At 50.8% G+C, this 16,940-nt stretch overlaps 1 protein-coding gene and 1 pseudogene across 3 annotated transcripts in view; both read right to left on the bottom strand.

Annotated features, from left to right (window-relative positions):
- LOC109421232 (uncharacterized) overlaps positions 1–16,940 on the bottom strand; it is a 236,488-nt gene that overhangs the window by 97,143 nt on the left and 122,405 nt on the right. The gene's annotated exons all lie outside the window — the stretch shown is intronic.
- LOC115268813 (uncharacterized) lies at positions 303–1,190 on the bottom strand (annotated as a pseudogene).

The raw sequence follows: 16,940 nt of genomic DNA, 5'->3' as shown, positions 1-16,940 counted from the left end.
CAGGAAATCTGCACCCAGGATCGGGGAAGTCACATCCGCTATTATGAAACGCCACGGAAAACATCTGCGTAGACCGAAAGTTGGTTTGTATATCTCGGTGCCGTAGGTAGCAATTCGGGAGCCGTTGGCGGCATATAGGTTCATCCCTGGGGTCGGCCTTGACTTATTGCTTGGAGCACACGGCAGTACTGAAAGGTCAGCACCGGTATCGACGAGAAATTTATAGTTGGTTGCTGGGTCCTGGATGATAAGACGGGATTGTTGAAACTTACTGCCTTCGCCCGTCGTCGAATGCAGCTGCTCTAGTTTTTTGGCTTAAATTGACAGGGTGATCGGCAGCTTCTCGCGTTGGCGCCCAATTTTCTGTGGTAGAAACAATACGGATGATTTCCTCGTGAGCCGCTTCGGGTACCACCAAGAAATCTGCTGAAACTCCTGCTGCGGGGTCTGCCGCGCTCTTGACGAAAAGCGGCAATTTCGTCGGAAACAACAGAAATTTGCTTGCGTAGTTCCTCGAATCCGATGTCCTTGTTGTCCTCCCAAGTCGTTCCAGCGGAGGATATTGATCGCGTTCTGGTGATGTCCGCAAGTTTATCCGCTTGTTCAGCTAGCTGCGCCAATTGGAGAGTGGCTTCCGAGACCTTTAGAACAGCTTGTGTCGTTTCAGGGAGCTGCTGCATCCACAACGACTTAATGATTTTCTCGTCGGTGATGACATCCCTGGCGAGATCCCTCATTTCGCGTAGTAGTTGCGAAGGTTTGCGATCGCCGAGTTCGCACCCACGTAGTAGCTGCTGCATACGATTCTGCTCGCTGGTGCTGTACTCGCTGATAATTCTGTCCTTTAACGCTGAGTACTTTCCATTCGCCGGTGGATCTCGGATGATGTCCGAGCAGCATGCCAATATCTCCGAGTCGATGGCAGCGAGGACGTGGAAATAGCGGGTGTCCTCGCGAGTTACTTGATTCAGCGTGAATTGCGCCTCTAGCTGAGCAAACCAAAGAGTTGGGTCACGCTTCCAGAATGGCCCGATTTTTATTGCAACTTTGTTTACAGTACCGCCGGCAGCGTTGTTGACATCGGTACCGCTGTTCACGACGGGCGGGTTGTTTGCAGCGGCTGCTCGGGCTACTCGCAGTTGGTCCTGTAGATGAGCGATTTCGTCTTTTAAACGTTATTCGTCCGCCATCTTGTTTTGGGTGCTGCTGGTGGGCGCCTTGGCGAAATTCCAACTTGTAGTCAGCTACAATGGCGGTCTGCAAACGATAGCAAAAAATCGACACACAGCCAGTTGCGCCCCAGTGTATTGATTTGTGTGTTTCCTTACTTCTTTGCACGTTCCTATATTTGAGCCGGCGATCTGAACGTGTTGACAATGCAATACAAACTGAGCGTAGCTCGGAAGCGGGTCGTGTGTCGATGCTGCTAGGCAGTGCAGCCAGTTTTGCTGCGCACCGCAAGGTCATTTAACGTAATAAGAGCATTAACATAAAAGCACAGACAAACAGACGTAACACTTCGAACATTTTTCGAATCAAATCATAGTCACGGAAACATGTTCGCCCAATGCTAAAAATACTGAGTTTGGCAGACCATCAACTAGGTGGCGGTAGTGGGCAAACGTTAAACTCGAGCAAAAAAGATGCGAGCGCCACGGGTGGTCAGTTGGCCAACTATCAAATTTTCAAATAGACCGTTAAATCGGTGTACGATGCAAAATATCAGAGTGTTACGTCTGTTTGTCTGTGATAAAAGTCTATAATTTTACAAGAACGCATTGAAACGCCCCTTGAAGTTAAACGGCGATTCCCAACCAGCTCAAGCAAATTTCCTTGGAATTCATCTTCGAAGTAAAATCACAATATCTACAAAAAATCTAATTTAAATCTAATTTAAACTTATACTTCAAAGAGTTCATTCCGACGTTTATAACCGCCACACATAAATTTTGTTGGTGAGATTGATACAGTTTTATGTGTCATTCCTTATAGAAAAAATCTATAAGTCTTCACACATAATTACAAGTGGTCGCTGATGAACCTGTCGGCTCTCGTGAACTTTGTTGTTGTCCTTCCTTTTTTCAAGATGGTCGACGGGCGGAAGCTGAAATTATTTTACGGGTAATTATGAAATACGTTCTATTTTACTGAATATTGCTTTATTAGAAAACATTTTCGTATTTCAGGGCGACTGGGGTTACTGAAAGGATCTCAGTCAAAGTTGTACACGTATTTTTTTAAGTATACAGAAGGTACGGTGCAGTGTGGCGCTGTGTCAGGGATTTGCCGGAATAGTTGCTGGTAAGTTGTTGAAAACTCGTCAAATATGTCCCTTCTAATTATAATCGTATTGCAGTTGATTAGACTCATCGGCAAATTCGCGACTGCCATACGATGGTACCCCCCCTAGGTACCCCCATTAGACTAAATTGCCAGCATTTCCGCCAGCATTTACATCGCCACAAGCGCCGCCAAACATCGCTCTTCTGCTGCCTGAACATTTGGCCAAAAACTGGCGAAAATACCAGCTGCAATTCAATCATGGTACTATATTTATGAGGCGCAGACAAATATATCGAATAAAACGTATAAACTTTGAGTTGTTTTATTGCCCTTTGAGTAAAGATGAGCAGAGTTGAAAATAGGTTATCAGATTTCCCAAATAAAATAAATAAGTAAAGCTGGTCGGCTTCGCCGATGATATTACCCTCGTGGTATACGGCGAGTCGATAGAGGAAGTGGAACTGACAGCAACTCACGCAATTGGCATAGTGGAGGATTGGATGAGGTCGAGACATTTGGCACTCGCGCACCACAAAACGGAGGTGGTGGTGGTAAACAACCGCAAGTCTGAACAGCAGGCAGTGGTCACCACAGGTGGATGCACGATCAACTCTAAGCGCTCACTGAGGAAGAGCGAAACGAACGGCGGGTGGTGTTCGCCGCTGCAAAAGCCGCGCTTAAGACCGAGATAAGAGCAAGCAAAAAGGCCTGCTTTGAGGGTCTCTGTCAGAGTGCCAATACGAACCCGTGGGGTAACGCCTACAGGATCGTTATGGCCAAGACGAGAGGTGTGATGGCTCCTACAGAGCAATCTCCAGAGATGTTGGAGGGGATCATTGGAGGACTTTTTCCGCGTCATGATCCTAGTCCTTGGCCTCCTTTCGTAGGACAGCCGGGGACTGGGGCTGGCGATGAGGAGAGGGTCACCGATGTGGAACTTGCGGGGATAGCTAAGTCCCTTAGCGTAGGTAAGGCCCCAGGTCCGGACGGAGTTCCGAACCTGGCCTTAAAAGTAGCTATTGCAGAGGCTCCCGAGATGTTCAGGTCTGCTATGCAGAAATGCCTGGACGAGGGAGTTTTCCCAGAAGCGTGGAAGAGGCAGAGCCTGGTACTATTGCCAAAGGCGGGGAAACCACCCGGAGACCCGTCGGCATATAGACCAATATGCTTGATTGACACGGCGGGGAAGGTGCTCGAAAAGATCATCCTCAATAGAATGTTGCGGTTCACCGAGGGCGAAAATGGTCTTTCGAGTAACCAGTACGGCTTCCGGAAGGGGAGGTCCACCGTAGACGCTATCTTGTCGGTTACAAAAACCGCCGAGAAAGCACTCGAGCCTAAGAGGAGGGGAATTCGCTTTTGCGCGGTAGTGACTCTGGATGTAAGGAATGCGTTTAATAGCGCCAGCTGGTCTGCTATTGCCGATGCGCTCTTGCGTCTGGGGATACCGGAGTACCTGTACAAGATTCTCGGAAGTTACTTTCAGAATCGTGTACTAGTCTACGACACGGAGGTGGGTCGGAAGTGCTTTCACATAACCTCAGGAGTCCCGCAAGGTTCCATCCTGGGTCCGGTGTTATGGAATGTCATGTACGACGAGGTGTTGAGGTTAGAGTATCCAGTGGGAGTGGTGATTGTCGGATTTGCCGACGACATTACGCTCGAAGTCTACGGTGAAACGATCGAGGAGGTAAAGTTGACTACCAACCACTCGATCAAGGTTGTGGAGGCGTGGATGCGGTCCAGGAAACTGGAACTGGCTCACCACAAGACAGAGGTGACGGTTGTTAACAACCTGAAGTCGGAGCAGCAGACGGAGATCAGTGTAGGAGACTGTACTATCCTGTCAAAGCGCTCCGTCAAACACTTGGGCGTGATGATCGACGATAAGCTTACCTTCGGTAGCCACGTCGATTATGCCTGTAAAAGAGCCTCCACAGCTATTGCGGCACTGTCCCGGATGATGTCCAATAGCTCTGCGGTGTACGCCAGTAAGCGCAAGCTTCTGGCTAGTGTTGCTACATCCATACTTAGGTATGGCGGCCCGGCGTGGGGCACCGCGCTAAGTACTAAATGCTACCGACGGAAGCTGGAAAGTACTTACAGGCTTATGTGCCTGAGGGTTGCGAGCGCGTACCGTACCGTGTCACACGACGCTCTCTGCGTCATTACTGGTATGGTGCCTATCAGCATTCTTATCAGTGAGGACATGGAGTGCTTCGAAATGCGCGGCACAAGAGGCATACGCAGGACTGTCAGAATGGCCTCTATGGTCAAATGGCAGCGCGCGTGGGACAGTTCCACCAAAGGAAGGTGGACCTATAGGTTGATACCGAGGGTAGATAGTTGGATTAATAGGCGCCATGGGGAAGTCACATTCCACCTGACACAGGTCCTTACAGGTCATGGTTGCTTCCGACAGTATCTACACCGTTTCGGGCATGCGGATTCTCCCGAATGCCCAGTGTGCAATGGTTTAGAGGAAACAGCGGAACACGTTTTGTTAGTGTGCCCGCGTTTTCGCACAATGCGTGATTGCATGCTTGCCACATGCGGGGAGGACACAACTCCGGACAACTTGGTCCAGAGGATGTGTAGGGATGAGTTTGGCTGGAACGCCGTTTCAACGGCTATTACCCACATCGTCTGGGAGCTACAGAGGAGGTGGCACGTGGACTCGGAGAATGGCTAGTCCAGATGCAGTACAAGAGGTGGTCCAGGGGTTCGGAGTCGGCTTCGTAGGTCATACCGGTGCCCTGCGGTCGAGATCGACCCTTACAACGATTAAGTGGCCGCGGAAAGGAAGTCCCGGTAGCGGTGCTGTCGTGGCGTCGGTCTACTGGGTTGGATCCGAGCCCGCGGTTGGAAAGGGGTCCCCGGCAAGGGTCGGGGTAGGTGAGATCCTGCTGTCTGCAACCTACGGGTGCATCTGATAGGGCCAAAGGGTAGTGATACCCTTCCTTACGGGCAGGTCAGATCGGGTTGCACGTGGGCATCAGTTCTTGATGTCCGCTCAGCAGTAGGGCGCGGGCAGGGTTGACCCTGCCCGCCTTCCGAGGACAAAGGGAGTGGCGAGGACAACTCGGGAAACTGGCTAAGCGCCAGCATGCTACCGTGATGGACTCTCCAAAGCGAGTCATCGATGTTCGTTGCTGCAGGCTACGCAGCTAACCTTGTGGGTGCGATGTGCACTAGCCCCTCTCTGAAGCAATACCTTCTTGGTGGTTCCGGAGAGACGTAGGGTTTGGCGACCATAGGAATGGTTTAGTGGGTACGAGAGAGTAGTCCTGGATTTTACTTTTGTTGTAGAAGACGGCCTGTCAGACCTACACTACCCTAACCTTCTGTTAGGGTGTCTGTTGTGCAGATTATCCCCCTATGGTTTAGAAGGAAAAAAAAGCGCTCACTGAAGCAATTGGGGCTCATCATCGACGATAAGCTGAAATTCGGAAACCACGTAGAATATGCCTGCAAAAGGGCATGGCGATAATGGCATTGTCAAAGATAATGTCAAGCAGCTCGGCAATAGTCTCGAGTAAGCGTAAGCTGCTCGCGGCAGTAGCGGTCTCCATACTACGGTATGGCGCCGCTGCATGGTCGAAGGCGCTAGTTGTTAACCGAAACGTTAAGCGACTTGAGAGTACCCACAGGCTGATGTGCCTTAGGGTGGTGAGCGCATGCCGCACGGTCTCAAAGGACGCGGTATGTGTGCTAGCGGGCATGATGCCCATAGCTTTAGTGGTGGCAGAGGATGAAGAATGCTTCGAGCGACGCGGCATAAGAGGCGCGAGGCGTATCGCCAGAACCTCGTCTATGCTGAAGTGGCAGAGCGAATGGGATTCCTCCAGCAAGGGTAGATGGACGCACAGGCTCATACCGAGCGTGTCCAAGTGGACGAGCAGGCCCCATGGCGAGGTGAATTTTCACTTGACTCAATTTCTGTCAGGCCATGGGTGCTTTAGGTGGTATCTGCACAGATTCGGACACGCAGGCTCCCCCGCATTTCCGGAGTGTGCAGACTGCGACGAGACCGCGGAGCATGTGCTCTTTGAATGTCCACGTTTCGTGGAGCAAAGGTCGAGTATGCAGGAGGTATGCGGTAGAGATATCACGCCTGACAACATTGTTGAAAGGATGTGCATGGGGGCGGACAAGTGGGACTCCGTTACTTCCACGGTTTCTCGAATCGTACTTGAACTACAGAGTAAATGGCGAGCCGAACAACAGCTAGTTGAATTGGCCCCCCTTCCCCATCCAGGAGCTTGAGTTCAACGGGTAGTCTAAGTACTAGCCAGGACCCGAGCCTCCAGGGGAGAGTGAACAACTTAAGGCGGTAGCTGGTGGAACGCTTACTATTAGAGTGTACTCATGTACGCTCCCCCCCCCCCCCCCTTCTCGAAGTCATCCCTAATGGGCGTACCGCGAAGGTAAGGAAGAGAGAGAATGAGTTTTTAGTGGGTCGATCCCCACATCACCCGAGGAACCACCTCTTGGGTATCTGTTGCAGATTTTCTCATTCTATAAAAAAAATAAAATAAAATAAATAAGTCATTAGAGATGGAAAGTAAGTACTATAGAATTGAATTCGATAAGAGCCACACATACATCCAATAACTTGAGAGTTCATCTGAAGGTATGTGTATGGAACATTTTTATTATTTGTGAAATCTAATTGCAAAAATCTAAACCAGCTGACTCATACTATCAAAATGGATATTTTTTTCAGTGTATTGTACGTGGATTTGCTAAATGAACACGACGAATCAGAACCGTCGTTTTTGGAATCGCCGTTCGAATCGCCGTTGGAGTCGTCGTTCGAATGTAGAGCGAGACAGCAACCCAGTACGGAGGGTTAGCCTAACATTAGCCTAATGTGAGACTAACTGGTCAGCATGTTAGGCTAACTTTTTGTCTCACTTTTGGCTAATGTTAGTCTAAAATTAGACAGATATGACACATTTTTGCAGGGGACCCGCATGCGGCAAGGTAGGCCTACTGCTCATCTTTGCGAGTGTGTTAGTGTGACTGGCAATGCGACCAGAAGCCTAGTCGAATCCTGCTTGGAAATCGGTTTGTTTTGTCGATGGGGGTGGCCCGCGAAATCGCATTGTGTTGTTTGGGAAGGCCCGCTCGATGCATGTTAGGTAGGCGTAGTTTGTTCGAGTTTGACGTGCCTGCACCCTCCCTGCATTTTTGTTGGACATGTTGCAAATTCGAAACATGTTGTTAGTCTAACATGTGTCCTCGCCAACCCAGTTCTGGCAAACGCTGCTTCGTTGTTTGTTGTTTGATCTTCCATTCTTCAGGGTCCCCCTCCGCACCGCTATCACCATCCGTTGTATCTAGTCGCTTTCGTGATCTCTTGGTTATCTATGGATCAGGGAGGCCAAGCGAGGGTTGGACACGTTCCTTCATGGGGTTCATGTCCAGAGCCAGATCAGCGTTAGTCGGGAATGTTTCATCCGAGCCTAGTACGCATCAGAGATGATGTACAGATGATGAACGTATCCGGAGGCCTGTCAAGGTTTTACCGGGACGGAGGCAAACGTACCATTAGCCCACTCGCCGTTTCAAGTTGGTGTCACCCTACTTTACTCAGGGAGTAGAATAGCACGAGTACCAGCCCATCGTCGCCATCCGATCCGTATTCCGTAACTTGTCCATTGTCGTTTGCGTTGACCAGTATGCCATAATCATAATGTCACTGGCATCGATCCTGATGTGCCGGTTGGCACTCCGGGTGTTTGGGCTAAGGCACTTTGGAAGCGGTACCAGGTCGCTTGTACGGAGTTGCTTGCAGATGTGTGGCTTTTTATGGGGATCCAACAGAGCCCACTGTTAAAACCCCGCCACATCCTAGGCTTCCTCTGCTTGAGCTGTCAGGAAACCAGAAGCTCGGTCACTCCCCAAAGGAAGTGCCAATGGTGGTAATCCACACGGGTGTGTGAACAGTTTTCGCTTAGGAAAAATTCCCAAGCTTTCACCCGACTCGCAGAAGGGGAGGGGAGGGGGTTCGTCAAGCCCCTGGACTCCTGTCCCTGCTGCCCCGAAGTGTGTTTTTTTTATTATTTTTTTTATTCTAGGAGTCCAAAAATCTTCTAAAGACGCTGTGTGGGATTCGAATGTGCGCCTACCCACTAAAAACACTCTCCTAGTTCACCTCCACCTTAAATTCCCCTCCGGTACCACCATGCAGTATTTCTTCGGAGGGGAGGCGTTATGTGCCTTGTGCACCATCACCAATTCGTTATTCTAGTCTTCGTACTGAGCCGTTTGGCTGCCGTGTAATTTGTTATTCTATTTTGATTAAACAGTCGCCATTTAGCGACCTTCTACTGTGTAAGCCACATTTACAATGCCACATGCCGAGCCATTTGCCTCCAGTTAGTAATGTGTTAGTACTAATTTGTTCGCCATTTAGCGATTGATTACGGTTACTAACACTCCTAATGCAGTTCTCTACTCCGCTGATAAAACAGGTCTTCTGGAAGCGACCATGTAGCCTTTAGCACTCTCGCGTACTACTCGGGTAGTCCCCGGCGGTGAATCTATCCTACTCCGACGAAGAGTTCCCCGACAGTGGAAGATCTTCCGAAACCGAACTTCCCGGGTAGGTGCCGAGGTCGGTTCTGCGATTCCGGTTGAGGTCGGCTTCCGGTTCACAGGCGCCCCGACGACCAAGTTCCGGTGCTTTTTACGCGGACCTACTCGGTCTAGTCCCCGGCGGTGGACCTAGCCTACTCCGACGGAGACAACCCCGGCAGTGGAAGTTCTCCCGACACCGAAAATCCCGACCAGTAAAGTGCCGAGGTCGGTCTGGCGATTCCGGTTGGTGGTTGGCTTCCGGTTCACCAGCGCCCCGACGACTCAAAACCGGTACTACGCCACGAACTACTCGGTCATGTCCCCGGCAATGGATCATGCCTACTCCGTTCGCGATCAGCCATCCTCTGATCCTCTCGCCATTTTCGCTGCAACGACGACATGATCTGCACAACTGACCTATTCACCGCGCTCCACGTAACTTCGTTCTGGCACATCTCCGTAATGATGTTGTTCGCGTTCAGATTCCCAACACTGCTCGCTTGCATCTCGCTACGTTCCGCCATGAACCGTGGGCAGTAGAATACCACGTGCTCCGGTGTCTCCTCCTCGTTCGGACAAACCGGGCAAAGTGGGGACTCTGCGTGGCCGAATCGGTGCAGATACTTCCTAAAGCAACCATGGCCTGACAGGAACTGTGTCAGATGGAAGTTAACTTCTCCGTGTTTTCTGTCCACCCATACCGAAACGTTTGGAATGAGCCGATGGGTCCATCTTCCGTTTGCGGCGCTATCCCAGTCCAGCTGCCACTTTCTCATCGAGTCAGCTCTCGCATTCTTGCGGGGTCCTGTCGTTCCTCGGCGATTGTAACATTCGCAGTCTTCTTCCAGTACGATTTTTATGGGGATCATTCCCACTATAATGCAGACCGCTTCCGTGGATATGGTTCGGTATGCACTGGCTACTCGCATAGCCATCAGCCTGTATGTGCTATTCAGCCGCGCCAAGTTCCTCTTCGATAGCGGTCCAGCTGCCCAGACAGGAGCGCCGTACCGAAGTACCGGCTTCGACACGCTGGCAAGGAGTGTCCTCGTACCGCTACTGACTGCCGATCTGTTTGACATGATCCTGGTCAACGCTGCGATTGCTTTGGCCGCTTTCTCGCAGGCGTAGTCGACATGACTGTTGAAGTTTAGCCGGTCGTCGATCAACACCCCAAGATGCTTCACTTCTCGTCTCGAGTCGATGGTGAGTTCTCCGACTGAAACTTTAACATGCTGTACCGCCTTTCGGTTGCTGATCATCAGCACTTCAGTTTTGTGGTGAGCTAATGCCAGCTTCCTCTCGCACATCCAGTTTTCGACCATTTCTATCGCCGCCGAGGCCCGTACTTCCACTTCGTTCAGCGACACACCGATTACTATGAGCACGACGTCATCCGCGAACCCAACAATCTGCACTCCTCTTGGTAAGCTTAACTGCTCCGAAGTGTGTGTGTGTGTGTGTGTGTGTGTGTGTGTGTGTGTGTGTGTGTGTGTGTGTGTGTGTGTGTGTGTGTGTGTGTGTGTGTGTGTGTGTGTGTGTGTGTGTGTTTTTTTTACTTGGTGGTAAAGCCTTTACGCCTTCCCAACACGCGTTCGATAAGCATGACCAGTGCTACCGATTTCGTCCATCGCGTGCCAGTTCGTGAGGGACTCAGAACAGAGAAGAGAACTCTGAACCCTACGCCTCTAACCTCCACCAAGGTCTACAGTGCCTGCTTCCCCCGGATTCCACTAGAAGCGACTACTGTGTGTGTGTGTGTGTGTGTGTGTTTTTTTTTCCTTCTAAACCATAGGGGGATAATCTGCACAACAGACACCCTAACAGAAGGTTAGGGTAGTGTAGGTCTGACAGGCTGTCTTCTACAACAAAAGTAAAATCCAGGACTACTCTCTCCTCGTACCCACTAAACCATTCCTATGGTCGCCAAACCCTACGTCTCTCCGGAACCACCAAGAAGGTATTGCTTCAGAGAGGGGTTAGTGCACATCGCACCCACAAGGTTAGCTGCGTAGCCTGCAGCAACGAACATCGATGACTCGCTTTGGAGAGTCCATCACGGTAGCATGCTGACGCTTAGCCAGTTTCCCGAGTTGTCCTCGCCACTCCCTTTGTCCTCGGAAGGCGGGCAGGTGTGTGTGTGTGTGTGAGTGTGTGGTGTGTGTGTGTGTGTTTTTTTTTCCTCCCAACCTCCCCAGCAGAGAAAACCGATTGAAAAAACTCTGTTACACCTTGACGCCTCGATCCCCCTGGTACCACTGATATGCGACTGCTTCAGGGGGGGGCAATACGCTCATGCGCTGTTCTGCTACTGTGCTTATGCACTTTTTGTCGCTTCTAAATTTGTTATTCTAGTCGTTCTCGTTTTCGTACCTAACCTATCGCCATTCAGCGACACAGTTAGTACAAACATACACCAAATTTGTTATTCTAAAATTAAAATTTGTTATTCTAGTCGTTCTCGTGTTCGTACCTAACCTATCGCCATTCAGCGACACAGTTAGCACACACATACACCAAATTTGTTATTCTAATATCACCAGCAAGTACTTCGGATCATACTAAGTTTCTCCGAGGAACGGTGCCGTTTCAGCACTCCAGCTTTTCGCGCACGACTCGTGTAGTCCCCGACGGTGGATCTACCCTACGCCGACAAAGAGTTCCCCGGCAGTGGAACATCTTCCGAAACCGTTTCTTCCCAGACAGATGCCGAGGTCTCTCCTGCGATTCCGGTTGGAGACTGGCTTCCGGTTCACAGGCGCCCCGACGACCAAGTTCCGGTGCTTCTTCGCTATAGACTCGGTCTAGTCCCCGGCGGTGGACCTAGCCTACTCCGACGGAGAAAAACCCCGGCGGTGGAAGTTCTCCCGATACCGATGTTTCTATCCCGACCAGTAAGGTGCCGAAGTCGGTCCGGCGATTCCGGTTGGTGGTGGACTTCCGGTTCACCGGCGCTCCGACGACCAAAAACCGGTGCCACGTTACGGACGACTCAGTGATGTCCCCGGCGGTGGATCATGCCTACCCGGATCGCGTTCCGCCGCTCTCTGGTCTTCGCGCCACTTCCTCTGCAGTGCGGACAGCACCCTCGTTACTGCTCTGTCGACAGCGTTCCACGTGTTTTCATCGCGACACATCTCTTCGACAATGTTGTCGACTGTCACTTCGCCCAGCAAGACGCGAATTTCTTCGAACCTGGGGCATTCGAAAACGACATGTTCCGGTGTCTCCTCCACGTTAACACACTCCGGGCAAAAGAGCGAAAGAGCGTGCCCAAACCGGTGCAGGTACTTCCTGAAGCAGCCATGGCCGGACAGGAACTGCGTCAGATGGAAGTTCACCTCCCCATGCTTCCTATTCACCCACGCTGACACGCTAAGGATAAGCCGGTGAGTCCACCTGCCATTCACCGAATTGTCCCACTCTTGCTGCCACTTAGCCAACGAGTTCGCTCTGACGATATCTCTTACGCTTCTGGTACTTCTGCGTTGGTAGCATTCCACGTCTTCGGCGATGGTGATGCAAATGGGCATCATTCCCGCGATAACACATACTGCCTCCGTCGAAATGGTTCTGTACGTGCTGGCGACCCGAGTGGCCATGAGTCGGAATGCGCTGTCTAGCGCTCTTCGATTCCGCTTCGTACTTAGTGCTTCAGCCCATGCTGGGGCACCATACCTGAGTATTGAGCCTGCTACGCTCGCCAGAAGACGCCTCTTACTACTTCGTGGTCCCCCGACGTTCGGCATGATCGTCGCTATAGCATTGACAGCCTTCGCCGCCTTTCCGCAGGCGTAGTCGACGTGCTCCTTGAAGTTAAGTCTATCATCGACCATCACTCCTAGATGCTTCAAAGCTCGTTTCGATGTGATTACGTGCTCTCCGACTACGATCTCCATCGTTTGGGCTGCTTTACAGTTGCTGACCAGAAGCACCTCCGTTTTGTGATGGGCAATCTGTAGCTTGACCCCAGTCATCCATCTTTCAACAGTGGACATTGATTCCGTCGCCAGCATTTCAACTTCTTCAAGAGTCTCTCCCATTACCGTCAACACGACGTCGTCTGCGAAGCCCACAATGACGACTCCTTTGGGAAGTTTTAACGACAGTACGCCGTTGTACATGGCATTCCAGAGCGTTGGGCCTAGTATGGACCCTTGTAGAACACCTGCCGTTACTTCTATAGACCTCTGCCCTTCGTTGGTCTCATACACTAGTACCCTGTTCTGGAAGTAGCTCCGTAAAATCTGGCACAGATAATCGGGAACCCGCATACTGTGTAGCGCTACGGCGATAGCCTCCCAGCTGGCACTGTTAAACGCATTTTTGACGTCTATCGTTACCACAGCGCAGAATCGATCACCTCTCCGTTTTTTCTTGGACGCCTTCTGGGCATTCTCGATGACTACCCGAATCGCATCCACCGTGGATTTTCCCTTACGGAATCCGAATTGCATCGCTGACAGTCCCCTCTCACTTTCGGCGTATTCTGTCAACCTGTTAAGGATGACCTTCTCTAACAGTTTTCCTAGGGTATCCAGCAGGCAGATCGGTCTATACGATCCTGGGTCTCCCGGCGGCTTTCCTGGTTTCGGTAGAAGCACCAACTTTTGAACCTTCCAGTCGTCTGGGAAGTAGCCTTCATCCAGGCATTTTTGGAGCACCATCCTGATCATGTCCGGAAACGCCAATATCGCCGTTCTAACTGCTACGTTCGGGATCCCATCCGGACCGGGAGCTTTCCCGATCTTGAGCCCCTTCGCAATTACCAGCAACTCTGCATTGGATATCCGAGCACCTTCGTTGGGTTCTTCTGCATTCTCTGCATACGGTGTGGGCGGCCAAAACGTTGGGCCATGGTGCGGAAAAAGACCTTTCACGATCCTCCTTAGTTTGTCCGGGCACATTTCCACGGGTACTGCTGGACCTTTGAGCTTCGATATCACGATTCGGTACGCGTTGCCCCAGGGATTGGCGTCGGCTTCTCGACACAACTCTTTGTAGCAGTTCGACTTACTCAGCCTTATCTCGCGTTTAAGAGCGGCTCGAGCTCCCCGAAAAACGGTTCGCCTTGCTTCTCTCTCAACTTCATTTCTGGCCCTCTGGAAGCGTCTCCTAGCACGGAGGCAGGCAGCACGGAGGGTACTGATCGTCGCGTTCCACCAATACGCTGGCCGTCTTCTGTTTCTGGGCTCTATCTTCCTCGGCATTGCTATGTCGCATGCCGTAACAATCGCTTCCGTTAGTTCACCTGCATCAAGGGTTGCACCGCCGTATGACCGCAGCGCCTCGACAAAGACTTCCTTGTCGAAGTCTTTTGTCTTCCACCTTCGTTCGCATGTTCGCGTTCTCCTCGTCGAAGTAGAGGCTCGCCGGCCAATGCTGTAGAGGATCGCCTGGTGATCACTGTTGGAATATTCCCCGCTGACTCTCCAGTTCATGTCTTCCGTGAGCGACGGACTACAGAACGTAACATCGATGATGGATTCGCGGCCGTCTCTGCGGAATGTGCTGGCCATTCCATCGTTGCAAAGCCTCACATCTAGCTTCGCCAGGGCTTTCAGTAGGCTGTACCCCCTAGCATTGGTGAGCCTACTACCCCATTCCACGGCCCAGGCGTTGAAATCTCCTCCGATGACTACCGGCTTCCGCCCGACCAGCGTGTCCGTGAGTGCATCCAACATCCTGTTGTACTCTTCATCTGACCACCTTGGAGGTGCATAGCAACTGCAAACGAAGACTTCATTAATTTTGGCAACCACAAAGCCTTCGTATGAACACTCGATCACTTCTTGAATGGGGAATCTACCCATCACCTGTATGGCCGCTATCTGGGATCTGTCCGTCACCCAATTGCCGTTCTCAGGGGGCACCCGATACGGCTCTGCGATGATTGCAACATCGCACTTAGTCTCTGTTGTCGACTGCCACAACAGTTGCTGTGCGACGTCGCAGTGATTGAGGTTGATTTGGGTTATCTCAATCATTGTTGACCTGCCATCGCCTTTTTATAGGCCGGGCACTTAAAGCCTCCCGTCTTATGGTCGTTTCCGTCCTCCGGCTTACACAGCATGCACTTGGGTTGGCTCGTGCAGTCCCGAGCAACGTGGCCGTTTCCACCGCAACTCCAGCATCGTCCGGACCTGTCGGGGCCCTTGCAATTTCTCGCCTGATGACCAAACTCCATGCATTTAAAGCATCGCTCCATTTGTTTGGTGGCTTGGGGAGCCAGTCGCAACGAGCACTCCGCCCATCGAATTTTTACCTTGCCAGTTGCTACCAGCTTATTGGCAATATCCACAGGCAATCGGATTGCCGCCGTCTGAGTGCCTCCATACGACTTCCTTATCCGAATCACCATCGGTCCTTCGACGTTGCACTGCTCCTTCAATGCGCGTTTCAGATCATCTTCTGTCGTGATCTCGTCCAGATCCTTGACTTCAACCACCGCTTCCTGTGATTAGGCTCTCACATTGGCCTCGTTCTCCAGGGATTTGGCAACGAGCTCCCTGAACGCCGAGCTCTTAACCGTCGGATCCTTCTTGAGCTTGAACAGCATCTCTCCTTTTTGGGTGCGTCTGGTCTTCACTACGTTTTCGCCCAACACCTTCAACTCCGGGTCCTCCTGCAGTTTCCTAAGCAGAGCAGCGTACGTCGATGTGTGTGTGTGTGTTTGTGTGTGTGTGTGTGTGTGTGTGTGTGTGTGTGTGTGTGTGTGTGTGTGTGTGTGTGTGTGTGTGTGTGTGTGTGTGTGTGTGTGTGTGTGTGTGTGTGTGTGTGTGTGTGTGTGTTTTTTTATTCTAGGATGATGATGATGATGATGATTGTGTACCCACCATCAGCGCAAGGATTACCTATGGCTGCAGAGTCATACCGGAACGGAATGATCTACCTGATGGTTTGTTGTAGCAGGGTAAGCTAAATTCACTGGAGACCTTCGGAAAACAACATGATAGTTGTTATCTCGTGACAAAGTCTGGCCACCCCACGAACATTTGCCCGGAAACCAGTTCATTTAACTTCCTTAGGCTACCCCTCCGAAATCCCCATATATGTCATGTTCAAATATAAAAAGTAATAATTAGGAACGAACTCACCGGGTAATCCTGACCAGCTGGTTTTCTGTTTGGCTTTGGTCTCAGCATGCAAACGGTCCAACCATATTAAATGTGCACTCGTTCACACCACTCACTGATTCTTCGATCGTCCATTGAAGAATCCGAAAAAAATACATAAGCGAGAATACCCGACGCACTGAAAAACAATCTCTTGGATACTAGCATTTCCGAACTCGGAATAACGACGAACACGAGCACCACGATGCGGGCAATGTGGTCTCTTGCCACCGAGCCATCATCGATCGTTTACACAAAGTGCGAACAAAAAACACAAAGAAAAATACGAAAACGCGGGAACGACGAAATGCGAAATGCGACATGTTTCAGCCTCCGCGCTCTGCTTGTCACTGACGACCGACGACCGTTCGCTCTTCCATCAGCGTTCCACTCAAGTACGAACGAAAACACAAAGAAAAATGCAAAAACGCGGTAAAGACGAAATGCGGCATGTTTCAGCCTCCGCGCCCTGCTTGTCACTGACGACCGACGACCGTTCACTCTTCCATCAGCGTTCCACTCAAGTACGAACGAAAACACAAAGAAAAATGCAAAAACGCAACCAATCAACTCAGCTCGACGAATTGAGCAAATGTCTGTATGTGTGTGTGTTTTTTTTATTCTAGGAGTCCAAAAATCTTCAAAAGACGCTGTGTGGGATTCGAATGTGCGCCTACCCACTAAAAACACTCTCCTAGTTCACCTCCACCTTAAATTCCCCTCCGGTACCACCATGCAGTATTTCTTCGGAGGGGAGGCGTTATGTGCCTTGTGCACCATCACCAATTTGTTATTCTACGCTGTTATTGTTAAAATTTTGTACGCTCTTTCGCTACCTCCATGCTAAGCCATTTAGCTCTTGTTATTAATTTGTTAGATTTCTAGCGTTTCGCCAATCAGCAAGCAACATGCGTCATGCTGAACCATTTAGCTCCTGTTAGTAATTTGTTAATTTCC

This window comes from Aedes albopictus, chromosome 2 (genome assembly GCF_035046485.1).
Source record: "Aedes albopictus strain Foshan chromosome 2, AalbF5, whole genome shotgun sequence".
NCBI lineage: Eukaryota > Metazoa > Arthropoda > Insecta > Diptera > Culicidae > Aedes > Aedes albopictus.
Note: the sequence above shows the minus strand (reverse complement) of the source record. Positions and strands in the feature narration are given on the sequence as shown.